Here is a 27,798-nt window from a genome sequence, read left to right on the forward strand (position 1 = left end):
CGGCCATGACAGTCTGACAGGTCCTGCAAGGGTAATAATACACTCCTTCCACGGCTTGCAGCAAAGACCGACACAAATCTATATTCATCAGCATTTAATTTCGTCTTAATAAATTAAGTTTCGAGGAGGATAGGTTACATTTATTTGTTTCCATAATAATGAAAATAATAATAAAAAAGAAAACAAGCTCATGTTGTTAAATAAATATTGTTATTGTATCTGTTTGCAAGACCTGAAAGCGGAAGCGGAAGCAGCATGCTTCCAAGTCCTAAGGAGAGAGGTAGGACATGTGGGTAACTGGGGAGAGTATACTGTGTGACATCCTTGTAGGGACCTGCTAGGACACATGAGGGACAATTCGCATAACTGAGATAGATGGATGTGAATGAAAGGATTATGCAATCAACATTGGATTGGCACCCCCCTGTCCATGTGACATGTATGTTGTAGATATTTTTTTTTGTATTGATAGAGAGAAAGATAATTGGAAGGAATATGTTTTAGCTTAAACGATTTACAACTGATCTTAATTCCATAGAATTAAAAAAAAAAAAAAAATTACTTTATTTTGCACAAGAAAAGCTGTAATTGCAATGCAGTTTACATCATCAAAGAGGTTAAAAGATCAAATTGAACATATCCATATATGCGTACATGAGGCTCCGTTTGTACATGAAAATCAAGTCTTGTCCACATTCATGTCTGGCATTAAAGTGCCTTTATTAACTAGTGTACACTGTGAACCCCTATGTTGCTCAGACATTGTAGGGACAAGTCTGAAAATTGTCTGTATTCCCAAAAATATATTATTCTTTTGCTCCTGCACCCTATTCCCCCCCACACCCAACCCATCAAGGGGTTAAATCAAACTTTTGTTTCACGTACCTGATTCCGACGAGATCACCCAGTACTGGATTGGTCTTCTTCTCCTCCAACGACATGTTGATGACATTAGGCCTTCCCCATAAGAAAGCATCGAATCAAAAAACACCCTGGGCTTGACCCCAAAAATGTTTTGTTTTAAGATAGAAGGAATCCGCACTATTGAAATGCGGCAATACAGGGTGTGAATCCAGAGCAAGACTGCCAAATTCCCATATATAGTAGAGCAGGGCTCGACAAATCCTAGGTGCCAGGTCGACATGGCGACTAGAAATTTCCCTTGGCGCCTGGTATTTGCCAGCTCTTTAGTTAATGTGGTCGCCTTCAAAGGGAGCTTTGAGGCTGAGGTAGTATGGAGCTGGCTGCCTACGCTCAGTACTCTTCCTGCATCTCCTCTCTGCTCCCTTGCGCTGTTTAGTGATGTCGGGAGCCGAAATATGTCACTCCGGCCCCGGCATTACAACAGAGAGCGCGAGGGAGCAGAGAGGAGCTTCAAGTAGATTACTGCTCTCTCGTGCTGGACGAGAGCAGCCCCACTAGACCCCAGGGAAAGATCCACTCAGCTCTCATAAAGGTAGGGAAGCTGAGTGGGTTTCAATTAAAACAAAAATATGAGTGTGTGATACTGTCAGAGTGTGTGTGTGAACCTGTCAGAGTGAGTGTGTGTGAGCCTGTCAGAGTGTGTGCATGCAAGACTGTCAGAGTTTGTGTGTTTAAGCCTGTTGTCAGAGTGTATGTGAGCCTGTCAGCATGAGTGTGTGTGCGCTTAGGTACCTGCCCCCTCCGATCGCATGAGAAAGGTGTTTTTACACACCTTTTTTTCCCACACTATGCCAGTTTTGAGGCGGCTTGTCCTACCTCAATGGCTGAGATTATCAATCTTTATGATCTCAGCTAAGCCAACGCTTTCCCTAAGGAAAGCATTGGGAGGATTTTGTGCATGTGCAGCAAATATGCCAATACGCATCTGTGACGGAACCAACCTCGCCACTGTGAACTGGAGAAGCCTGGTTGCTTGCCTCCTGCCCTGCGACTATGGCCCTGGGCTGTATTAACCCTGTAAGAAAGGTATTTGGGCACAATGGATGTTTGTATGCTGTTCCTGGCCCTTTAAATACTGTGGAGCAGTATTACAACTTTTAAACTGGCACTTCGGATGCAGTCGTAGTGCCGAAGTCGTCGAAGTGGCCGCCATTACAGTCGAACACGTGGCGGCGGCCATTTTAATCCAGTCGAAAACGCGGTGAGCTGTACCTTCCCCTACCCTTCGACACTGCGGCTGGAGACTAAGTCCCGTTCGAAGATTCGAACACACGTTCGAACGGGACTTTGTCATTTCTGGGTGTAAAATAGACCTCTGGTAGACAATATAACACCATGGAAATGCAACCCCGGTTCTACTTCGACACTTCGGCAAAAGTCGAAGTGAGTTCGACGATTCATACGCCGCCTTCGGACGGGACTTTGTAACTTTTCAGGGCAGAAATAGACCGACCGCACAGCCTGAATCTGTGGAACTGTTTTGGGCATGAAAATGTGCTTGCGGTCGGTCATAAAGGACTTCCAGCTAACTCTTTTTAACCCCTGGATGGAATTAGCTGAATTTTGGATATGCTTGTAAGTAAAGTATGCTGATTATTATGTGTTTTTTTAGCAAAATTGAATGTATAGTTTTGGAGTTATAAAAATGTATAAAAATGTCTAAGTTTTATCTTGGAGATAATTGAGTAGATACAGTAAGAAACTCAATTATCTCCCAAGCAGAGGGGAGGGAATATGTGGGATGTAACCGATATGTGATTGGTTAATGCCTAATTGCCTGTGGGCGTCTCCCTTGCAGGGGAGCACTGCATAAAAGCAGAGTACCTGCCATTAAACATCAGAGATCTTCTTGACCCTCAATACGTAGCCTTGTCTCGTTATTGGAGGGAACTGCTATATCACACTGGGGATTACTATGCTCTGCATATTCCCTTGAGCTAATCACTTAACTCTTTTGAGAGTTTGTTCCAGTTACGCTCTCCTGGAGGAGAGGTCTTTCCCACACGGTACTGGATGCTGGAGGTTCATACAGGGTGGAAAGAAGACGTCGAGACTCCAGTTAAGCTACGGCGGTTGTGGAGTCTGCGGTGGTTGTGGTGTCATCTGCAGTGCTGGGAGTCCTCAGGAAGCGCTAGGAGCATCCGTCAACGGAAGGGATCCGTTACAGCATCTCCTCATAGAGATGCATTGAATTAATGAATCTCTATGAGGAACATTCAGCGCCTCCTTGCAGAGCTTGGAGACACTGAATATGGGTGGTGCATACTGTGTAGCAGTGACCCAGGACTCTCTAGTGGCCGTCTGAGTAACTGTATCTAAAGGTGTTACAAAGCAGCAATGTTAAAAATTCCTTTCGCTGCCAGGACAGGCTATAGACCAGGGATTCCCAATTAAATTTTAGTATGCCATCATCATGGAACCCCCCAAAACTATTTTGCGCCGTAGCACAAACCTTTTAATGAGTGGCTTTTTCATTGTTAATTTTAAATATTTTGCTCGTAAACCTTTTAGTCTTTCCTTAAAAAAGGCCAATTTTCTTTGTACTCTGTGTGGTTTTACTCAAAATGACGACATAATTTAGCAAGTACTAACACACTGTTTGGCAATTTTTTTTTTTTGCAAAGTAAGCATTGTGGAAATATACAATGTGACAATCACAACCCTTAAATAGTTAAACAGTTTAAATAAAAGGTGGAATCAAACTTTCCTTAAAAAGGAACTCTGCCCCGGAGGCTTCCTCAATTCTGAAACTACAAATGTGGATCAGGCCCCACTAAATTTTCAAAGACCCAATATAGACAAGTTACATTTTAGACCTGTACCTATTACTGTCATTAAGAAACACCCTAAAAATGAAAAACCAGTCTGGACCTGATCAAATCCTAGCAATGCTGTTGAAATTTAGTGCGCCGGCAATTGCTAAACCCGTCGCAACCTTAATTACCAAATCCTTGGTGTCTGGGTACATACCCAAACTTTGGAAGACTGCAAGAGTAGTGCCTATCCATAAAAAGTGGTGACGCTACTTTGGATTCTAACTATTGCCCAATATCATTGCTCCCAGTATTGTCCAAAAAATCTGTCTATACACAATTATGTGATTATTACTAACAAACTAACTATCTGACCCCTGATCAATTGGGTTTTCGCCCGAATCACTCAACTAGAACTGTCCACTTAAAAGTTTGCAATGGCATCCAAACTGGCATGGAACAAGGAGACCTAACTGGAGCTATTTTCCTTGGTTTTGCAAAGGCCTTTGACACAGTAGACCACGACATTCTACTGCACAAACTTAAAAACTCAGGTATTGGTGATTGTCCGCTAACCTGGTTTCGATCATATGTATCGATCGGATCGCTCACAATATGTGTCCATTTCTGAAAGTGACTCCCTCCATCTCTCAGTCACGTATCGTGTTCCCCAGGTTCTATTCCCAGCCCCCTACTATTCACATTATTTATAAATGATCTGCCTAATGTCTGCAAATCCTCAAATGTACACATGTATGCCAATGACACATTAATCTATGCAAGCAAATCCAATCTACCGCAGCTTGAGGCTGTGCTCCAAGACCAATTCACAGAGGAAGAAAAGTGGATCACAAAAAACAAACTCTTCCTAAAAACTTACAAAACTGTCACAATGATCTTGGGAACAGTACCTAAATTAAACAAGTTACACAATTCCCATCTATCCATCAAAACAAAATCAAATAGCACACTGACCGCAGGCTACTCTTTTTCAAATACTTGGGTATGTTGTTAGACCCCCAATCTATCTTTTGGCATCCACATAGAAAAATTAGCATCTAAACTTTATCCAAAACTAGGTGCCCTGTACAGAAACAAATCCTGCCTAAGCCTTACAGTAAAGGAAAAGATTGTGCAGCAAATGCTGATACCAATCATTGATTATGGGGATGTAGTATATGCACCTGCACCGCAAACCCACCTTAATAAACTTACTACATTGTATAACTAATTCTGCCGATGTGTGCTACAATGTAATTACAGGACCCACCATTGTGACATGCTAAAAGAACTAAACTGGCTGTCACTGGAATCCAGACGCACCCTTCATATTTCCAGCCTTGTATTTAAGAGCTTTTCTGGAAAGCTCCATCCTACCTGAGCAGAATGCTCTCCCCGGCTGTTCCCACCTCCTATAACCTCTGATCCAGTACCAGCACTTTACTTAGTCTACCTCAATACAAAAAGAAAGCAGCCCGATCCTCCTTATCCTACAGAGCACCGCAATTATGAATCGTTTCCCCGCACACTTTCAATTCTTCCCCAAGCCTAAAGTCCTTTAAGAGATCCCTCTCTACATACCTCAAAACAGAATGCAGGGGGCGGGGCCTGACTGCAGAGCGGAGAAGTCGCATGTCGCTGCTGCTCCAGCTCCTAAACGTACATACCGCCGAATATCGACGAACTGAGGCTGTAAACCACCTTCTTGTGACTCCCAAGCGACTGGGGCTACCGAGACCAACGTGTAGACACCAAGCAGGTGGATCTTCACACCGGTTCCGACCCGCCCGAGGTTGAGGCCTACATGCATGGCGGCGGTGGGGGAGACGGCCGCTCTCCCGCCGCTGAAACGAACTACGGGCCCAGCCACATGGCGGGAACATCACGGTCCGCAGGACCTAAACCCTCGCAACCGCAACCCACAAGCCTGGACCTTATATTCCAGCAATTTTGGGATAAGCTGGAACGACTCCTCACAAGGCCCTCCTGGACATATGGAAGCATGACACAGGGGTCGGAGAAGCAGAGACGGATTAGGCCCGTCCCGGGCACTACACACCATCCTGCACCAGCACAGCGCACAGCCTGTCCACCCGGGCCGAGGGTCGTCAGGAGATCAACTCCGCAGCATCGGCCACCGGGGCTTGTCACGGCACCCCAGCAGGGAAAAACTCTGCCTCCATGAGTACCCGAGTTTGTGGCATCAGGATGCAGACCCCACACAAGGCACGGGGCCAAAGGGAAGCCTCACTGTCCTCGCACCGTACCCGCACTCCAAAGTCCATCCAGGTACCAGCCACTACATTGCCACGAGAGGGGATCGGCTGAAGACACTGGCCATGACTCGAGAAGGGGTCTGGGAATGTGCCTTCCACTTGGACCGGCACCTGAGGAGAATCGAGCCGCTGCTGCTGAACACTGTAAATGGACACTACCACAGAACTAACGCTGTATGACTCAATCCAGCTCCTGCCAGAGACTCACATACCTGCGAAAATCCACAGCACACATTATGAGTCCTATAGTGGCAAATAGCCTGAAACGCAACTTAAGTAACTATGCAATGCCTGTTCATTGATATGCCTTATAACATGACAACTTGCCTTACTGCAATTGAGCGGGCATGTATGTTTACTGACACAAGCCTGATGCTCTAACATGCCTTACCACCTCAGACATGCTAAATCAGCCTGTAATACATTTAACTGTATAAGCTTACAACTATGCAGTCATTTTTTTTTTTTTGGCTGCGTTACTTGGCAAGCATGTTACCAACCGGATCATGTGATCCATAGCTTGTATTTTCAAACTAATGAGTCAAGATATACATCAGGCTAAGCAACTGTTTTAGTATATCCTGAACCTTGATGTTTAACCTACTCTGTGCATAGACAGCTCTGGAGGTTGCTACACATGACTGTATGCCCCTCTTTTTCTACATATGTAGAATATTGTCAAAACCTAGCATGCTAATATACAGATCCCTTTGGTATAGCATATCGTTTAAACCTATTAACATACACAGTAGGTACCTCTGCTTGTTTAACAATCAGTTTCTCTGCTTGATGTGCCTTTAGTTAACAGGACCTTATGATCTGTAGCTTGTATCTTCAACATATAGTTTAAAAACCATAACATTTTAAAAATGAGGCATCGCTTCTCTGGAAATGTACCTTAACATTGCTAAACGATGTATCAACCCAATGCTGTAAATCTCTCGTACTTCCCCCCTGTTTTTCTTCTGTACCCCGTCTTATATGCCTTTTAATAAAAGAAAGATTGACAAAAAAAAAAACAGAATGCACCTGTCATGGTTGATTATATATTTCCTACCTGTTCTACGTTACATTTTGTATATATTGTCTATTAATATTGTCAATATTGTCAAATATTATCAATGCCATGCAATGTTTCGTGGACCCAGGACATACTTGAAAACAAGAAAAATCTCAATGTATCTTTCCTGGTAAAACATTTTATAAATAAATAAAATCTTCAAATATAAATACAAAAAACACAATAGGGGTAGCTCTGCTAGGAAAAATGAGAAGAAAGGCACAACATAGTGCTTAACTGTGTTGATTTAAAATCAAAGTTTGGTATAATTGGCCACTCACACTTTAGATGTCAAATTCAAGCCTTTATCATATAGTTGATGATATCAATGTGTGTCTCCTAATTGCTCTTGACTTCAGTATTATTGGACCATAGATGTTGAAAAAATAAAGTGCAAAAATATGTAATGCAAATGCCAATAAAGTGCAAAGAAGATTTGTAATCACTTACATATCAATTGAAAACTGCAATTGTGGTAGTTAAAATACCAGTCCACCAGTTCTACGCGTTTCGTCCCAGCAAGGAAGTTCCTCAGGGACAAGGAGCTGTGCAAACCAACAAAATAAAGTGCAGTAAAAAAAACTCTCCCATCCTTCCCCCTTTTTTAGTCTCCTTAATTGTTTGAAGTTTGTTTCTATTGGTGCCTTCGTCTCTCCAGGTGTTGCTTGTAATCCGTATATGATTTCCTGGTTTCATTTCTGGCTGATGTCAACGCGCTCCAGACGCGATGACGTCATGCGTGCCAGGCATGTGTTCAACGCTCCCATCTATGTGAAGGATTCCTGTATCCGAATCCATCCCTGGTGGTGTAATCACGCTCCATGCGTGGTGACGCCTTGCTTTCCACTTGGGGACCATATTGCAGCATACGTTCTATCCCTGGATCCGTATTGAAACGCATGCGTTCAGTTCTTAGTCTAGGTTTGTGAAAGATAGGGAGAAAAGTAGGGAGATGGTAGGGATTTGATGAATATATTACATAAAATCCTATTTATTTATTTGACATAAAAAAAACATTAAAAGTATACGTTAAAAATATACACAATTCTTTATACACATATAGATATTTAAATCCACATCCATATAAAATGTGCTGGGACAAGAGAAATATCAACTAAATTAAAAAAAATATTTAATCTTTAAAATTGGTTATTCTAAATCTATACATGATTATATATGTAAATAAATCATATATACGAAAAAATCTTAATATAAAAAATGCATATATAAGCTGTCTGTTATTATGTTATTTATATAGTGCCAACAAATTCCGCAGTGCTTGACAATATTATGAGAGGGGGGGATTTAACTATCAATAGGACAAATACAAGAAAACTTACAGGAACGATAGGTTGAAAAGGACCCTGCTCAAACGAACTTACAGTCTATAGGAAGTGCCGCTGTCATCCCAGGGGCCGCCGACCCAGGGGTCCATTGGGTGGCCCATGCTGTCAGGGCCACCCGATGGATGTGGATTGCAAGGGGGCCCGGTCAGCGCTGGGCGCTTTAACAGGACGACCGGGCCCCCTGTGATGACATCACAAGCTGTGAGGAAGTGACCGCACGTCACTCCTCCCAGCTAACACTGAGAGTCGTGCGGTAGGATGCAGAGGGGAACTCTGACTCCCATCCACCTGAGCCGCCACTGGACCCCAGGGAAAGCCACTTCCTTAAAGGTAGGAAACAGGAGGGTGACTTAAACATTTTGTGTGTGTGTGTCTGTCTGCCTGTTTGTATGTATGTATGTGTGTGCCTGTCTGTATGTATGTATGTGTGTGCCTGTCTGTGTATGTATGTGTGAGTGTGTGTGTCTGTCTGTATGTGTCTGCCTGTGTATGTGTGCCTGTCTGTTTTTTTATGTATGTGTGTCTTGTGTGTGTGTGTGTGCTTGTCTGTTTGTATGTATGTATGTGCGTCTTGTATGTGTGTCTGTCTGTATGTTTTGAATATTTTTATTGTTTTCACAATATAAACGCATATATCAAACTGATTTGTAATAAAGCATGTAGTTGCCCGCGCAGGGGCATAAGCATTAGTAAATAAAGGTGTAAACATTTTGTCGCTTACGCAGAAGCAGATTTGTCATTTGCCTGTATAGCTGAACATATTGGTTCATATTGTCAACTGATCTATGCAATTAAATTGGATTATCGCTTCGTGAGTTGATTGTGTACTCTATGCAATCAATTTTCCTTATAAGATCAATGCAAACATTAAAGAATGTAAGTTGTATTCCCACAGTATAGGTTTTCAAGCATCTAGTATTTAGGCTAACGTAATAAAAGGAGCGAGTAAAGGAGAAATTTACATATAAGTAAGAACATTTCCCCCCCCCCCCTTTTTACTGTTAATCTAAATGCTGTATGGTCCGACGTATTGCGCAATTAATCAACTGAGTCTACACTTTGGTGTGTAGTTGTGAGAAGCAAATGTAATTTCTGGTTGAGGCGTGAGTATGCAATTATCTAAGTATTGATCATGCTATTAAATAGGTAAAAGACAGAAGCACCATCTAGGGTAAGCGTTGAACTACACTATTAGCTATATATCCAGTTAATTTAATTAGTTCTACTCTGGCTAAGCCTCATTAAAAACTCAGTAATCAAAAACGAGAAAAGGAATTAAATAAAGGTAAGCCTTGATTTGCATCCCCTTAAATAACACTACCAAAGGAGCAATCTAACCTATGCACCAAAAATGGCACTTCAAGGGTATATTTAGTAATACCGTGCTTAGAGCCTTAATGTGTGTTAACCTTGTCAGTGCCAGTGGCGACATTGCAGCCCCCACTCGGGCACTATGAAGGTCAAGGCATACATAACTGTGGTTTGCTTGGCACATTAGCCTGTTATCCTTTATAAACCAAAAACTCAATTGCATGCATTTTCTCGGTTACCTTGGCAGTTCTAAGAAAACAAAAGGTGCATCGTTTGTTATTTGTAAAGCTTGAAATTAAAGGTACAGACATACCAATATATTGGAGATTGATGGTTATGTTATAGTCTGACATTTCTACCTGAAAAAGGTGAACATAGTTGAGAGGTGCATGTAATTATACTGTAATTGACATCTTGTATGTAACATCTGTATCCTAGCTGCTTGCCTAGAAACTGTGTAAAATAAGAAGCAAATGGTCTACATTAAACAGGCACATGAATCAGAACTACGTGGGTTATGTCCTTGTACGCGGTAGTGCTGCATATCTGATCCACTGACAGGATGGATCATATAGGTCTGAGTTTGGACTGTGGGTGTGCGTGGTGCCCTGTTTGCGTGACATCACATCTCCGGTCAGTTCTTGGCTGGTATCAGTGACCGTCGGCTCTATGTTGTATCTGTCAGTGTGGTTGTAGTGGGTCTGGTTTCAAGTAGCGCGGTTTGAGGTCGCAGCGTTTATGGTGTATATGTTCGGCTGCTTGTGTGTGTTCATGTGTATGTATGTGGTGGCTGGTTGTCTGTATGTTTGTATGTGTGCCTGTCTATATGTATGTGTGCCTGTCTATATGTATGTGTGCCTGTCTGTATGTGTGTGTGTCTGTATGTATGTGTGTGTGTGTCTATATGCGTGCCTGTCTGTATGTATGTCTGTGTGTGCCTGTCTATATGTATATATGTGTGCCTGTCTGTATGTATGTGTATGTGTGTCTTATTTATTTATAAAATATTTTACCAGGAAAGATACATTGAGATTTCTCTCCTTTTCAAGTATGTCCTGTTTTTTTTTTTTTATTTTAAGATAAACTTGTGTGTGTGTGTGTGTGTGTGTGTCTGTCGAGGGGGAATGAGGAGGGGGGGCCACGCATCATTTTCGCACCGGGGCCCCATGGTTTGTGTGTACGCCACTGACTGTAACTTCCATAACTGAGGGCCGTCCAGTGCGAGCAGTGCCGTCCAGAGCGAGCAGTGCTGGTTCCCCTACCCAGTGCAGCTAGGAAGGTAACTGGTCGGTTACAGGGAGCTCCGTTACACCCTCCAATAAATTTTTACTTGTTCTTGTCCCGCAAAATGAAATCTTTCCAATCTTTCCTTTGGACTTTGGTTACAATGTATGGGAACTATATGGTTTTTGAGATGTTTTCTTTATGTGGTTTATATGTTCCAATATTCTGACTTTTAATTTTCTTAAAAGTTTTTAAAGTTCTTCCAACATATTATTCTCATTTTTCCTAGCAGACCTTTTACTTTTTCTGTAAAGTAAGCATTGTGCTTGAGGAATATTTTTATTCCTGGCACTTATTAATCCAAGTTTTAAGGAGCTGCCATCATATTTTCTTTTCTTTGTTTGAGAAGGAGATTGAGTAGCAGTGTGTGCTTTTCTTTGTTTCTTTGACTTGTCACTTGTCTCTGCTATTTGAGGAACAGTAGATTCAGCTATTTTGGACCTGTTTTCTTGATTTCTTGTTGTATTGTCTTTCTCCATATCTATAAGTGTCGAACAGTTAGAAGTAGTAATAATTTTTCTCTCGATAGTTCCTTGTTTTAACTAGATGTCCAAATTCATGGTTGTTGGTTGCTAAAAAAAAAAAAAAACACTTCTCTAACCTGAAAAAATACAGATCTCACTACCCGACTGCAATAGATGCTGTTTTTTTTATAATGCTGTTAGAAAGAACTTAATGTAAGCAGGATTTTGAATCAGTCTTGGAGCAAAAAGATTAGAACACTTTTAAACAGGTCTCACTACCTGACTTTTTAATGAAGCTCCTAGAAAGGAATGAACGTAAGCAGGATTTTGGCTCAGTCTTGGAGTAAAGAGAACACTTTACTACAGATTTCACTACTTGACTGCAAATGATGCTGTTTTGTTAAAAAAAAATCATTTTTGGTATATCACAGATTTCTACAGATAGTACGCAGAAAAAAATACATTTGTATATAAATTTATATTTAACCCCTTAAGGACCGCTGACGGTTCAGGACCGTCAGCGGTAAAACGTGCGTTTGGACCGCTGACGGTCCTGAACCGTCATAACGGTTTTGGGCAACTTACCTGATCGCCGTCGGTCCCACGGCGGCGATCAGCTCTCCTCCCGGTCCAGGGGGACTGCCTGTCTGCCCGGGCAGTCCCCCCTCGGCAGATCAGGACCCCACGGCCATGTGATCACTCGATCACATGACCGCAATAGGGGTCTTTGTATCTGCCTGCAGGGGGACTGTCTGTGCTGACAGGCAGTCTCCCTGCAAGTAAAAAATCATAAAATAAAGTGTAAAAAAAAAGAAATCAGTGTAAAAAAAAATAAAAATATGTGTATATATATATATATGATATATATACATGTATTATATCTATATATACCTATATATAATATATGTATATATATAATATATATAATGTCCCACTAAGTGTATTTTTATATTTATATATACGTATATTAATATAAAAATACACTTATATTTAAATTACACACGAATATATGCAATATATATAATAACTATATATATATATGGTATATATATATTATTATAAAATACAAATAATATGTTAATAAAAATAAATAACAAAAAAATAAATTTTTTTAATAATTAAAAAAAAATTATATATATATATTCAATTTTATTCTAACAGTATTTGATATTGATATATATATTTATATCAAAATACACTTAGAATGTAATGATATATATATCTATGTATAAATAAATAAAAATAATACGAAATATACATATGTCCACATACAAAATTACATTAATAATTTCATAAATATACACGTAGACGTCAAATATATAAATATGTATATATATTAAAATTCTACGTGCATATTTATGTAATATTTTTACCTAATTAAGTAATTTTAATGATTGCAATTTGAGGGACCTGCCTGCCAACCCAGGCCAAAAGTCCAGATAATTTAATTTGCTAGCACTGTGCTTAACCCTGTAACTTTCTATGACACCCTAAATCCTGTACATGGGGGTACTGTTTTACTCGGGAGACTTCGCTGAACACAAATATTAGTGTTTCAAAACAGTAAAACATATCACAGCGATGATATTGTCAGTGAAAGTGAAGTTTTTTGCATTTTTCACACACAAACAGCTCTTTCACTGAGGATATTATTGCTGTGATATATTTTACTGTTCTTATACACTAATATTTGTGTTCAGCGAAGTCTCCTGAGTATAACAGTACCCCACATGTAGAGGTTTTATAGTGTTTGTGAAAGTTACAGGGTCAAATATAAGGCTTGATTTTACTTTTTTTTTTTTTATTGAAATTTGTCAGATTGGTTAGGTTGCCTTTGAGAGCGTATGGTAGCCAAGGAATGAGAATTAGCCCCATGATGGCATACCATTTGCAAAAGAAGACAACCCAAGGTATTGCAAATGGGGTATGTTCAGCCTTTTTTAGTAGCCACTTAGTCACAAACACCGGCCAAAGTTAGCGTTTTTTGCATTTTTAACACACAAACAAATATAAATGCTAACTTTGGCCAGTGTTTGTGACTAGGTGGCTACTAAAAAAGACTGGACATACCCCATTTTAAATACCCTGGGTTGTCTACTTTAAAAAATATGTACATGTTAGGTGTGTTTCGGGGATTTATGACAGATAACGGTGTAACAATGTCACTATTGATACATTTAAAATATATATATATTGAAACAGCAATTTCCTACTTGTATTTATAGGCCTATAACTTGCAAAAAAAGCAATAAAGCATGTAAACACTGGGTGTTTTTAAACTCGGGACAAAATTTTTAATCTATTTAGCAGTTTTTTTCATTAGCTTTTGTAGATAAGTAAAAGATTTTTCAAGTAAAAGTCCAAAAACATGTTTTTTTTTTATTTTTCACCATATTTTATTATTTTTTTTAAATACAATATATGACATAATATAAATACTGGTATGTAAAGAAAGCCCTTCTTGTCGTGAAAAAAACAATATATAACTTGTATGGGAACCGTAAATGAGAGAGCGGAAAATGACAGCTAAACACAAACACCACAAAAGTGTTAAAACTGCTCTGGTCCTTAACGTACAAACATCGCAAAAACAGGCCGGTCCTGAAGGGGTTAAATAAAATTATATGTAAATAATTAAAAATAAAAGGTGAAAAGCACTAATGAAATAACTTGTTTTCAGCTGCAGACTTTTTTTTTTTTAAATCTTTTATTGGATATTTTTTTTAACATTAATCATTTGGTACTGTGTTAGAAAAACTGTGGCGTGGACACGCCGGTCTCATTAATTATGTATGAAATCGAGCTTACAAGTCTCCTCCTCACTTTCCCATGCTTCCCCTCCATATCTGCAGGGGGTCACCCCCCCTGCCCATCCCGTATCCGCAGGCCTGCAGTTCAACCAACAGCCCCACCCTTGTTGGTCTATCAGTCCCCTGGGGCAGCGGTAGAAAGACCGGATAAGGTCTCCTGGTTAAGTATGCAAAAGTAGTAGCGTATGTGTGCACTGTCAGGTTCAACTACCGGCCTATGGGTGTGTGACTAATCCTATTGTTGGTTCCATTGGCTATAGCGTCTACGCATCTGTCCTCGCTATTGTGGTCTCTGCTAAGGGGTTGGGCCTCCACTGTGTGTCTGCAGTATGTGAGAGGGTGCAGTCTAGTGTGTATGGGAGAGCCGTCCTGTTGAGGGGAAATTCAGTTTTGTAAGTCCGAGTGCCGGGGACCTCCTCCCCCCATCCCCGTTCCCGGGTGTGTCCCCCGATTACATGCCCCTTTTTGCAATGTACTCTATCCACTGTCTTCACAACTCAACATGTTTGTCGCTTCGTCCCATCATCAATGCTCTGATAGCCTCTGCTGAGTAAATCTTCTCCATCCGTTCGTGCCATTGCTCAAGTTTCGGGGTTTGTGACCCTTTTTACATTGTTGGCACTTGTGCCTTTGTTGCGTCGATCATGTGTCTCAGAATATATTTTTTTGTATTTTAAAATCGGTTCCGGCATAGAATGTAACTGGAGTTGTTCCATTGTCAAAGGTGATGTTGCCTAAGATTTCCGTAATTTTGGAGTTTATCACATCCCAGGATGGTGTTATGTCAGGGCATTCCCACGATATGTGGCACCTCCAGCATGTTGCTGGGATAGTCGGGAAGATCTGGTGTAGGAGCGCTGGGTTATACCATTGCGACAAGAGCTTATAGTTGACTTCTTGGTACCGGGAACTTACTGAAGATTTATGGTGTAGGATGAGTATCTTTTCCCACTGTGTCTGAGTGAATGCGGTTCCTGTGATGTGCTCCCACTGCCTTTTGAAGGTGTGTCTTTTTGGGTGGTTCCCCCAAAATGGAATATTGGTAGAGGAACGAGATTGCCTTATCGAATTTCGTTTTGTTCAGGCATAGGGTTTTAAATTGTGTGGGGGCTCTGTGGATGGATGGTTTGTCTGGATGGTTTGTCTTTGAGTGAGTTGTAGAAGTACTGTAGTTGCGTGTATCGGAATGAGTGCAGTTGTGATGGGGGTTGATCATTAATTAGAGCTGATAGTGGTTTCACCCCCTTTTCACCCAGAACTTTGAGTATGGTGATGAATTCCTGGTCGCAGAGAAAGCCCCAAGCTTTAGATGTCAATCCGCCGCCGATCAAGCGGTTGTTGGTCAGTGGTGTCATTAAGCTAAGGTTTGGAGAGAAGTGTGTTGCCTTTTGTGTGTTGGTCCATGCTTTTAAGATATGGGCTGCATGGGATGTCTGGTCCTGGCCAACCGGCGCGCGCGTCCGAGCTAACCACACATCTGCAAACAGGTGTGTGTGTGTCTCTAGTAGCCTCATCTAGTTTGATCCATTGATCAAGAATGCGCTGTAGTGTAGAAGCGTGGTGGTATTTCCGTATGTCTGGGAGAGTGAGACTCCCCCAGTGTCGTGGCAGGCAGAGAATTTCGTGCGAGTCGCGGACGACTACCATTCCACATATAGTTTATGATTGCGGATCTCAGAGTTGATAAGAATGTCGTGGGAAGGGACATCGGCAGTGTTTGAAAGAGATAGGAGTCTGGGTAGGATGTTCATTTTTATGACGGCTATTCCCCCTATCCACGAGATATGTTGGTAGTTCCAGGTGCGGAGTTCCTGCAGTATTTTAGTCAGGAGTGGTATAAAGTTGGTTTGATTCAGGTTGTGTGGGTCAAATGTGAGCCAGAGTCCGAGGTATTTTATCTTCAAACCAGTGGATCCAGTACTGTGCGCGTAGGGAGTTGTACTCTCTTCTGGGTACCATAAGGTTTAGGACCTCACATTTTTACAGGTTCAGTTTGGCCCGAGAGTCGATCATAAGTTGTAAAATCTTGCATCAGACATGACACAGAGATTCTGGTTTTCTTGACAAAGAACAGCAAGTCATCTGCGTACGCCGCTGTTTTAGGCGTTGTTCCATTTGTGGTGAAGCCCCTGATGTCCCCGTTGTGTCATATTGCTTCGAGAAGGGGTTCCATTGACAGGGCGAGGGGAGGGCGCCTGAGTTTTGTCCTGCCTAGGGCAGCACAAAACCAGGATACACCACTGCCCGTACCTGTTTCTTGTCAGCATCTGTGAGCGAAGGGGTAGGGGGGTCTCCAAGAATCCACCCGCCCTAGGGAGATACCAAGCCGGATGGGGAAATCGAAACTGTGGCAACTCCCACATGGGGCTCAGTCTGTGCGACCTGTGGTATGGGATCTCATTCCTCTGACTGGGTCAGGTCCGGTCTCCATCTCGCTAGGTCCTTCCCTGTCAGATCCCTGCCACAGCGGCGGGTGGGGTCTTTGTGGCTGCGGCCTTAATTTCAAGGGAGGAAGTATCCAATTTTGGAATGTGATGGGAGGCAGCTCTAACTGTTGTAGGAACGAGGGAATCTCTTCTGGGCTCCGTGCCAAAATCCACTTGTTGCGGTGTGGACTGTGATGCTGAAGGGGAAGCCCCACTTGTAGAGTATGTTCCTTTCCCTTAAGGTGGTGGTCACTGGTCGGAGAGCCCACCTGGCATCCAGGGTCCTTGGAGACAAATCATTCAGTTCCCCTGAAAGTCCAGTGTGAGCGGATTTGAGCCCTCTGCATTATTTGTTCCTTCAAGGGGAAAGAGTGCAAGCAGCATACAATGTCTCACAGCACTCCATCGGCACTACACGGTCTGAGAGCTCTTTCGAATCGGAAGTGATCTAGAGCATCTTTGCGGTGAGTTATGCAGAAGAGCTGGGTAAGGGTTTCTGCTACATTTTCCCCTTCCTCCTCCGACTCCGGGATTCCTCGGATCCTGATGTTGCAGCGGCGACTCCTGTTATCTAGGTCTTAGAGTTGCCGCCGCATGGATAGCAGTAGGGAGGCTTGCCTGTGGATGGCGGTGCCTGAGGCCCTGGCCTGCGTGGCAACCACCTCCGTGTGTTGCTCTACAGTGGCTATGCATGCTTCATGCGCGGCGAGATCTGTTTTCAGTCCTGCGCCCTCCGATTTCAGCGCAGCTTGTAGGGAATAGTGGACTTGCTGGAGGTCGTCCTTGGTGACCATCAAGGCTGTCAGGCGCTTCAGGTGCGCCCCAATGTCTGCCAGAGTCACTGGCTCTCCGTTGGAGCATGTAGAGACTGGGGATATCTGCGCCATCTTGGATGCGAGGGCCTCGTGTGAGGAGCCGGATGGCGTAGCATTGAAGTCGTCCATTGGGCCAGTCTGTGACCCTGCCAGTCTGTTCTTGGGGGTCTGCAGGGAGTCTGTTCTCTTATTCCTCCCCATGGGTGGTCAGTATTAGGGCTGAGACACGCTTTTTGCAGCTTGGTTGTGTGGAGCCGGAGAATCAGGCAGCCATCACACTCGAATCCCAGGACACGCCCTCAGCTACAGACTTTTTAACAGTCTCTACATGACAATAAAAATGAATAAACCTCATGTGCCGCAGTGGGCAGTAATCTCTAAATGGCATTATAAGAAATCATTTTTCCTGTGGCCAATATTGTGAGCTGAGCACCTAGGAGAGGCTTTGATTGCTTCCGCTCTATCAGAAGCAATGTTTTTTTTTTTGTTTTGTTTTTTGGTATATCACGGATTTATACAGATAGTAAGCAGACTATATATATTTTTAAAATAAAATTGTTTGTAAATAAGTTTAACAAAAAAAAGTATGAGAAGCCCAACTAGAGTACGTAACTTGTTTTCTAATGCAGACTTCTAACACAGTCACAAAAACATATCCACAAGATATAATTTTCTTAATTCATATTGTGATCTGAACACCTGAATGCTTCCACTCTCTGTCACCGAGTGGATATGAAATGGCTGATGGAGGGCGGGCTGACAGAGGGCATTAATAAGATTGTGGATGCACAATCTCTGCTGCTTCCGACCTTCCGGGAACAGCAGGAAGCGGTGGCCATCTTGGAAATGCCGGTTCATTGCGAAACCCCAGTTTTGAACACCAATTGGGAAACTCTGCTATAGACACCAGAACAACTACATTAAGCTTTAGTAGTTCTGGTGACTATAGTGTCCCTTTAAGAATTGTTTTTTTCACATTGAAAATGACTAGCTCCTAACTTTTTTTAGCTGGCTCCTAGATTCCAAACAAATTTGTCATGCAACAAAAAAAAAAAAAAACGGTTCAGGCACTGAAGTATGACTAAATAGCACTTTTAATAAAGATCAAAGCATTTAACAAATAGCTGCAATGTTTTGACCTCCAAATGATACCTGATATCCACTTGATAAAGACCTCACCTGAAGATTGAAACATTGCTGCTGCTTGTTATCTGCACTGATCTTCATTAAAACTGTAATTTAGTCATACTTGAGGCCTGGACCATTTCTGTTGCCCCAAAAATAATTTGATGACCACCTACATCTCCACCCCTGGCACCTCCCTAATTCCATTGCCTTCTTGGCACACTGACAGTTACTTACATAGAAATAGACACAGACAGGCATACACAGGTACAAATAGGCACACCTACATACAGGTACCGAAAGACACACAGGCACTTAGAGGCACTCATAGATACAGACAAGCACGCACAGGCATACATATATACACGGAGAGGTGGGGGGCTGTGGAAGAAAAGATCTGGGGCTATTATGGAGTAATGAAGACATTTTTTTTCTTTGGGGGAATGGGTTTTAAAGGTTGAATTTGATAGATTTTTTCCAACCTAGATTAATATGCAAATGCGGACAAAATTGATGTTGCTGAAGTGGAAGGGGCGTTTTCCCTTAGCAATATCTGTTGAAAGGAACTGGACTGGTGGGCCTATGAGGCCCTGGTACATGTCAAACTGCCCCAGCGACATTTCAATAATACTCACATTGTGTTTGTGGAGGATAAACATTGGTGCTCTTTTTCCCTTTTTTTTTTTCTTTCTAAGTTGACAGGTTAAAAAGGGCTTGTAACAGTAATTGACATGAAGCCAATATGGATGCCCAATTCCAAACCAAATTACAGTGGTTTGGTTTTCTAAGTTTCTAATTTTTCAGGCTTCACAACACACACATTAAATACATTGTATAAATAAATATTAAATCAAAATACTGGTAAGGGACAGTTCCCCTGTAGAGTCACTCCCACAATGTATATATTACCATTTTAATGTGTTTTAGAAATAATGCATAGAAATAAATATATAAAAATATACTTACCCCTGAATTTCTTCTTTTCGAGAAATATGATTTTACTCCTTTAATGACCTATTACTGTTGGCTAGACTTACGGAAAAATATGTTGCTGCTGGTATGAACGAGTTGAATGCCTTTTAATCTGCATCCCACAAAATTCCTTGGTCTTGAAATGACTTGTCTTATTCAATGCAGAAGACTCCACTGGTAAATCCCTTGTGGATCGATTCATTGGAGCGCAGATTAGAAGACATTTGAATGGTTTGTACCAGTTGAAACGCATATGTGCACAAGTCTACTGTCTACTGAAGCCTTGCGTAATCCCTGGTCTGTCATTGCTTTCAGTTAGAGAGTTGGTGATATAAGCTCTGAGTTATATCACTTAAGCATGCTACCTAATATCCCATAGGTACTGTGAATACTGCTGACAGAAGACTGATGTTCCTTTCTTGGTGGTCGCTACTCATAGATTTTTTTTTATTTTTTACTATTTTTAAATCTTTTGGAAATGTACATTGTTTCTTACCTCTTTTTTTTTTTTTTTTCTCTCCCTACTTGGCTTTTTTGCATTTGAAGCAAACATTATGCACCTGACTTTATGAAAAAAATTCTAAATTTCTGACAGTTGCTTTTTTGCACTTCGGGTACCTTTAGTGACCCTCTAAGGTTAAAGGGAAACTATAGTGCTAGGAAAACAAACTAGCTTCCTCCTCTTTAAGGCCCCCTCTCCCTTTTCTATGGGGTTTTGTCTATTTGGACAGCCAATAGAGGTGGAGTTAACCCTAGCAGGTAATTATTGCAGTTTCTTAATAACTGCAATAATTACCTGCTCAGGGTTAAGGGACTTGGAACAGTGCACTCAGACCACTTAACTGAGCTGAAGTGGTGTGGGTGTCTATAGTGTCCCTTTGAAGGGACACAAAAAATAATATAATTTTTTAGTCAATATTCTCCCAATAAAACCATGCATGCACTTAATTATGCATTTTTTAAAGTTGGAGGTACAGCTTTCAAATGTGCAGATATCTTGTCTGATACCTTCTAACCCAGCCCACTCTTTCCAATGCAGCTCAATGAGAAGTCTTTACAAGACGGATGCTCTGGGCTATTGCTTGCTACTTGTGTTTAGCTCCACTGAGTAACAGGACCGGTTGTCTGACAGTCAGGGGGTGTAACCAGGTTAAATTATAAAAGTGTAAATTTCTGTTGAAATCTACACTTTTTATAACACTAAAGGCGTTTAGTGTTATAAAACACTATAAGAGTATATATTCTATAAATTATTTTCTGGTTGGTTACAAAACTACATGACAATGAAATAAAATGCAATTATGTTCAACTGGAGTTTTTTTTTTTTTTTTTAACTAGTTTTCCCTGTATACACTTTATATTCCATTTTACCATCTGTTTGGAGAAATTCAGTCTTTGATTGATGCTATTAGACTAAATTTCAAAGCTATCCCACAGTGAACGCTGGTAGTTTAATCAATGTGACTGAGTTACTGAAACATGTGCATGTGCAGAAGCAACAGTATGATTGTAATCAATACTTGAAAATTGGAATTGCACACCACTGGTTTAACACAAATAGTAGAAATTGGAATGTTAGAATGACCATAAACTGTGTAGTAAACTAGCTATTAAACAAATCTAGGTGTTAATTATCAAATGTCCTTTTGCAGTGTGAAACAAAAAAAAAAAAAAAACTAAACAAAAACAAGCATATTCTCTGTAACAATATTTTATTGATGAACCTTCATGATTAAGGCCTCATGGCCGAAACATTGCATCAATTTTCTCATTTAATTTTTTTTATCCACAGCAAATTATTTTCCTTTCACTCTACGTTGTAACACCTGTGGACTCCTGTCTTTACAGAAACACTCCAAGCACTATAGCACTATTACTACGACAGCTTACACCCCCCCTCCCCTTAAGCAGTCAAAATGTTTTAAAGGGAAACTATAGTGCCAGGAAACCAAAGCTGTTTTCCTGGCACTATAGCTCTCTATAGTGCCCCCCCCCCCCCCCCCCCGCTGGACAGAAGAGGTTAAAAATGGCGCTCGTATTAGGATTTCCCCATAGGAAAGCATTATTTAATGCTTTCCAATGGTGGTTGCAGTGACGCTGGAGGTCCTCATGCATAGTGTGAGGATGTTCAGCGTCAGGCGACCAAAAGTCGCCTAACGATCCGGAAGTCCCTCTAGTTGGCTGTCTTTAGAGGAGGAGTTAACCCTCAAAGGTAATTATTGCAGTTTATAAAAAAATAAAAACTGCAATAATTACCTTTCCACGATTAAGGGTGCTGGGACACTGCAACCATACCACTTCAATGAGCTGTCCTATAGTGTCCCGTTAAAATGTTTGATTTCTTACCTAGGGTGGACAATTAAGATTGATTATCTTAGCTAGCGATACCAGCTAGATAGAGGGTGGGTAAAAGGATTTTTGTATTCCTAACTCTATAGTGTTCCTTTAATAAATATTAGTTAAGTGCTATATATATATAGCATTTGAAAATGTAACCCTGACACATCCCTTTCATACAAAATAATATTTCTCCTCAAGTAACTGTTCAGTTAATTTTATAACTAACCAGTTAGTAGAAGAAGAATTAGGCAAGAATATGACTTCTAACTAATTTATTCAGAGCATCACACCATATAGCTGATCATTGAAACCTATGGAGCTGACAGAAATGTGTTTGTCTCATGCTTAAGTAGCACTTAAAGTGGCACTGTCACCCGCACCAAATAATGAGCATTTCATAAAGATAGAATCTTTATTAAATACTAATTTTGACTGTGTTGCAATTTCACTGGAATTCCAAACCAGTCAAGAGTTAGACTGAGACAAAATAGGGACTATTTTGCCTCTGTATATTTCCTCCGCCTGACTTTCTTAAACTCTGGGCGGAGCAACCGAGTCAATCACCAGTGACGGCTGCAGGAAATTGGCTCTGTCTATGGAGGTTCCTATGGTCTTGTCGGATCCTCCATAGACCTCAATGCACATGTGCTAGAAGCTGCAGAGGACTCACTGGAACATGATGGCGGCGCCCGTGAGGGACAGGTTCAGGTAAGTAAATCTCACCTGTACCTGCTCCCTCCTTGCCACTGGACACTCAGTGGGGGTCTTTGCGAATTTAGCAAATTCCTCAGACGATGAAGGTGCCAATATAATCACTCATGCCAATTTACTTCTGTATCCAAATTCCAACTTTATAGTCATCTGTAATTTCTGTAATTTACAGCGTATCAAAACAAACAATAAAAATAATATTTAAGTAGCCAAGCAGATAAGGGAACTGTTAGCATCTTTTCCTCTATGGTGAAAATTAGGTTCCTAAAGTGGCTCTGTCACCTTCCAGGGTCTTAGCATATTTTGCAAGATCCTCGATTGTGACATCTTCACTTGGGGTGTGCAGAGGTGAGTTATTACCTGATGTGTCCCCTGTGGGCACCCCCATTTTCAGTTTTCAGCTCCCAGTACTTAATCTGCCGGGAGCTGGGTGGATTTTATTTAAGTCAAGTCGATTTAAATCGTTAGTCAGTAAGACTCAATTTAGATCAAGATTTTTAAATGTTAAGACTCATTCTTGCTGGTAATTATAATCTTGTATCTTTGCAGCCAGATGAGGATTTCATGTTTAGAATAATAACCTGCTAGATTAGTAAAACAGCTATATCAGGAATGATTTTAGTTCAATAAGTTAATAATTCATATTTGGAGAACTACCTAAATGGTTTTCTTTACTAAAACAATACCTTTATATAGCATATATTTTCTTGTATTTACTTCAACTTCAATGTTTATTAACTGAAGTGGCTCAACAAAATATCTTTAAAATACAATAAAAAAAAACATCAGAAATTTAAACTGAGAATCATCTGGGTCCACATTAAAAACTTAAAACACTGTCTTTTGCAGCTCAATCATCTTCTTTTCCTATTGTTTGCTCATAATCTGGAAAAGAAAAACAGAAGCTCACCTGCCTTTTCGTCCCTCAACTGCTTTCTCAATTTTCTTTTTTTTTAAATTCTTTATTTTTGTAGTGCAAGTACAAGTATACAAGTTGGCAAGAGGTGCCCCAAAAGCAGTCCTCTGGCTTTTCCCACGCTTAACATGCGGGGTACATGCATAACAAGCACAGTTTTTTTTTTATTTAGTCAGGCTTTAACAAGTGGATTAAAACGTAGAATGGAAATATAATTAAGTTAGGACAGTGCAATAACCATGTTATGAACATTCAGATTAATGTGATTACGTATCAGTAGTTATAGAAACATGCTAGAGCTTTAAGAGTGAAAACCATACGTTTGGTATCAATGTGCTGTATTGTCCTGGCCTGGCTGAGCTTGGCAAATAACAATCTGACGGCAAAAGGCAATTTATGCCCTGTCTAGGCTTGCAGTATAGTCGCTGGGTTAGCTATCAGATCTAGGACATATCTTTAAGTTTAAGCTACTCTAGGTGCCTGACAATTTTAAACAGCATATGGATGTCCTACCACATTTTTAAGTGGTGATAGTCAAACAGAGTTAAACATCAGCTTGTAAATGTAGGAGGACGCTACAGTTAGGACAAACGCACCTGTAACATGTATAACGTCAGTTTGGCATTTGTAATTACTACAAATTTTTAAGTGGTGATAGTCAAACATAAAGTAAAACATTGATAAATGGTATAGCAAAAGTGTTCTGTGTTTACAGGCGCTTTGTATAAATTACATCAAGTGCTCTAAAGTGACAGCTGCTCCCACACAAAAACAGGAACTCTCCAATCCTGTCGTAATTCAATGTGAAAAAAATACACTAATTTACATACACAGTATGAAATAGTGAGAGTGTGTAGCGCTTAGTTTAGTGAACTTACTCCACAGGAGATCCCTCAGAGTATAAAGGGTTGATAATCTATTTAAACAAAAATAGAGAAAAATATAGTGCACACTGTGTAAAACGTAGTATCAATACACCACACAATAAAGGACACACTCACGTGGTTTAGAGCCTATTAGGATTGGCTCTGATCACTTGCGCCTTGTGTCCTTTTAGGTGACACACACCTTACTCTCCAAACGAAATTTTTCCTCAAAAGGGAGAGAGAAAGACAGGGGAAAATCGCCCTAGTATTGAAATCTTTAACGTACTCTGGTAGCAAGTTTAAAAGCACATAGGTGAAGATTGCTTCTCACCTGGAAGAGAGCCTGTGACCTGGCTCAAAGTAGATCAGCATATGAGTCCTTTTAGGGATGACTCTTACCCTCTTTGATAGGATGGAAAATGCACCAAATATGTATTCTAATAAAAAACTATTTATTTCACAAATTATAAAATCAACTGATACATACAATATGAGGTGAATCCGAAACGCGTTTCGCCGGTTCCGTCCGGCTTTCTCAATCGGTATTTTCCATCCTGCTTACTTCCTGGTTATAAACCCCGCCTTCCGTCTTGATTGGATGCCGAAAATTTGATGTCATCCAATTACGGGCGTCGCTGCGAGGGAGGGCAGAGTATTTCCAGCTGTATTAATTTATCCCTTAATGCGGACGTCATCACGCACGCACGTATGATCGTGCGGACGGCGTCACTTCCGGGAATGTGAAAGGGTTGTATTTCTCCTGTTGATCTATGAGATTCAATCATTTTCTTCTATACGTGTCACTTCCGGTCTCTTAGGTTCTCTCCTTTAGTCAGTTTATAACAGTTCAAACGTCCATTTTAAGTGATGGCAAAAGTCCTGGAAGACCGGAAAGGTCATCCATAGCATTATAAATATCCTTCAATCCTAGAAATATGCTCATAATGAGCATAGGTGACAGACAATAAAGTGCATTAATGGATTATAAATATAACGAGGTGATACTCCACATCTATACATAGAGGGGGGCATATTACAAGCTAAAAGATTAAAAAATTAAAAATTAAAAAATGCATAAAGGGGGGTATATTAAAAGATTAATAATATGATACATATGTGTTAATGATGTTTTAAGCCACTAAAAATCTTAAAAATAGAAATATAAAATTATCAAAAATGTGCAAAATAGCAATAATCATATAAATAATTTATATGTAAAAATTGTACAAATTATAAAAAGTGGCATAGTTCAAAGTCATCATTAAGACCATATGGTTGCATAGTGTTCAAGTTAAAAATCCATTTCATCTCTGTTTGTCCAATTTGTTTATTGAGATCGCCCCCTCTCCAATTACCTACTATTTTTTGAATTCCCATAAACTCCATTGATTGGGGGTTACTGTTATGTTGATTCTTAAAATGCAGGGATACACTATGATTCAGGAAACCTTTCTTGATGTTTCTGATGTGTTCCTGAATCCTAGTGTTCAGAGTTCTATTAGTTCTACCTACATAGGCTAATCCACAAGGACATGTGATCATATAGATTACTCTGGTTGTGTGGCACGTGATTATTTGTTTTATCTTATAACTTTTGTTTTTATCTTGTGGGTGACAAAATTCACGTAATGTCCTCCTATTGTTGTTGGAGCACTTGCAGGCCACACACATACCACATCCGTAGAATCCAGTTTTTTCTTTGAAAAACTGGTTTCTTAATTTCCTAGATGGTATGTGATTTTTAATCAATGTCCTTCTGAGATTCGGTACTCCCCTATAGACAATCTCCGGTGTATCTGGGAGTATTGAGTTTAATATAGGGTCATTTTTTAGGAGTGGCCAGTATTTTTGGATGATTTTCTTTTAATATACCCCCCTTTATGCATTTTTTAATTTTTAATTTTTTAATCTTTTAGCTTGTAATATGCCCCCCTCTATGTATAGATGTGGAGTATCACCTTGGTATATTTATAATCCATTAATGCACTTTATTGTCTGTCACCTATGCTCATTATGAGCATATTTCTAGGATTGAAGGATATTTATAATGCTATGGATGACCTTTCCGGTCTTCCAGGACTTTTGCCATCACTTAAAATGGACGTTTGAACTGTTATAAACTGACTAAAGGAGAGAACCTACGAGACCGGAAGTGACACGTATAGAAGAAAATGATTGAATCTCATAGATCAACAGGAGAAATACAACCCTTTCACATTCCCGGAAGTGACGCCGTCCGCACGATCATACGTGCGTGCGTGATGACGTCCGCATTAAGGGATAAATTAATACAGCTGGAAATACTCTGCCCTCCCTCGCAGCGACGCCCGTAATTGGATGACATCAAATTTTCGGCATCCAATCAAGACGGAAGGCGGGGTTTATAACCAGGAAGTAAGCAGGATGGAAAATACCGATTGAGAAAGCCGGACGGAACCGGCGAAACGCGTTTCGGATTCACCTCATATTGTATGTATCAGTTGATTTTATAATTTGTGAAATAAATAGTTTTTTATTAGAATACATATTTGGTGCATTTTCCATCCTATCAAAGAGGGTAAGAGTCATCCCTAAAAGGACTCATATGCTGATCTACTTTGAGCCAGGTCACAGGCTCTCTTCCAGGTGAGAAGCAATCTTCACCTATGTGCTTTTAAACTTGCTACCAGAGTACGTTAAAGATTTCAATACTAGGGCGATTTTCCCCTGTCTTTCTCTCTCCCTTTTGAGGAAAAATTTCGTTTGGAGAGTAAGGTGTGTGTCACCTAAAAGGACACAAGGCGCAAGTGATCAGAGCCAATCCTAATAGGCTCTAAACCACGTGAGTGTGTCCTTTATTGTGTGGTGTATTGATACTACGTTTTACACAGTGTGCACTATATTTTTCTCTATTTTTGTTTAAATAGATTATCAACCCTTTATACTCTGAGGGATCTCCTGTGGAGTAAGTTCACTAAACTAAGCGCTACACACTCTCACTATTTCATACTGTGTATGTAAATTAGTGTATTTTTTTCACATAAAGTAAAACATTAGCTTGTAAGCTTATGAAAGAGATTTTTCGGGAGGTTGGAGACAAGTGTTTAGTAATGGTAGGCGGTGTTGGTCCACCGCGGGCAGACTAGCATACGTAAGTGACTCAGCCTAAATATACGTGGTGTATTATGGTGTCCTAACCCTTGGTATGTGTTGTAGAGGCTGGGTAATGTTACACTATAGTCCCTTAAAGCCAATGTTCTACCCTAGAACAAGTATATTCATCAAGACCAATTTATTTTAGTCTATTGTGAGGAACCGTATCAAATGCCTTGGCGAAATCAAAGTAGATCATATCCACTGCAACACCCTGATCTATACTTCTACTTACTTCTTTGTAGAATGCAATTAGGTTAGTTTGAG

At 40.6% G+C, this 27,798-nt stretch overlaps 1 protein-coding gene across 1 annotated transcript in view; it reads left to right on the forward strand.

The window, feature by feature from the left end:
- Positions 1 to 213: 213 nt before the first annotated feature.
- Positions 214 to 27,798, forward strand: part of LARS2 (leucyl-tRNA synthetase 2, mitochondrial) — a 270,655-nt gene continuing 243,070 nt past the window's right edge. The window contains exon 1 of the mRNA XM_063452103.1: positions 214 to 280. The gene's annotated coding sequence lies outside the window, so the exon portion shown is untranslated. The remainder of the gene's footprint in view (positions 281 to 27,798) is intronic.

The sequence above is a fragment of the Pelobates fuscus genome, chromosome 4 (genome assembly GCF_036172605.1).
Source record: "Pelobates fuscus isolate aPelFus1 chromosome 4, aPelFus1.pri, whole genome shotgun sequence".
Lineage (NCBI taxonomy): Eukaryota > Metazoa > Chordata > Amphibia > Anura > Pelobatidae > Pelobates > Pelobates fuscus.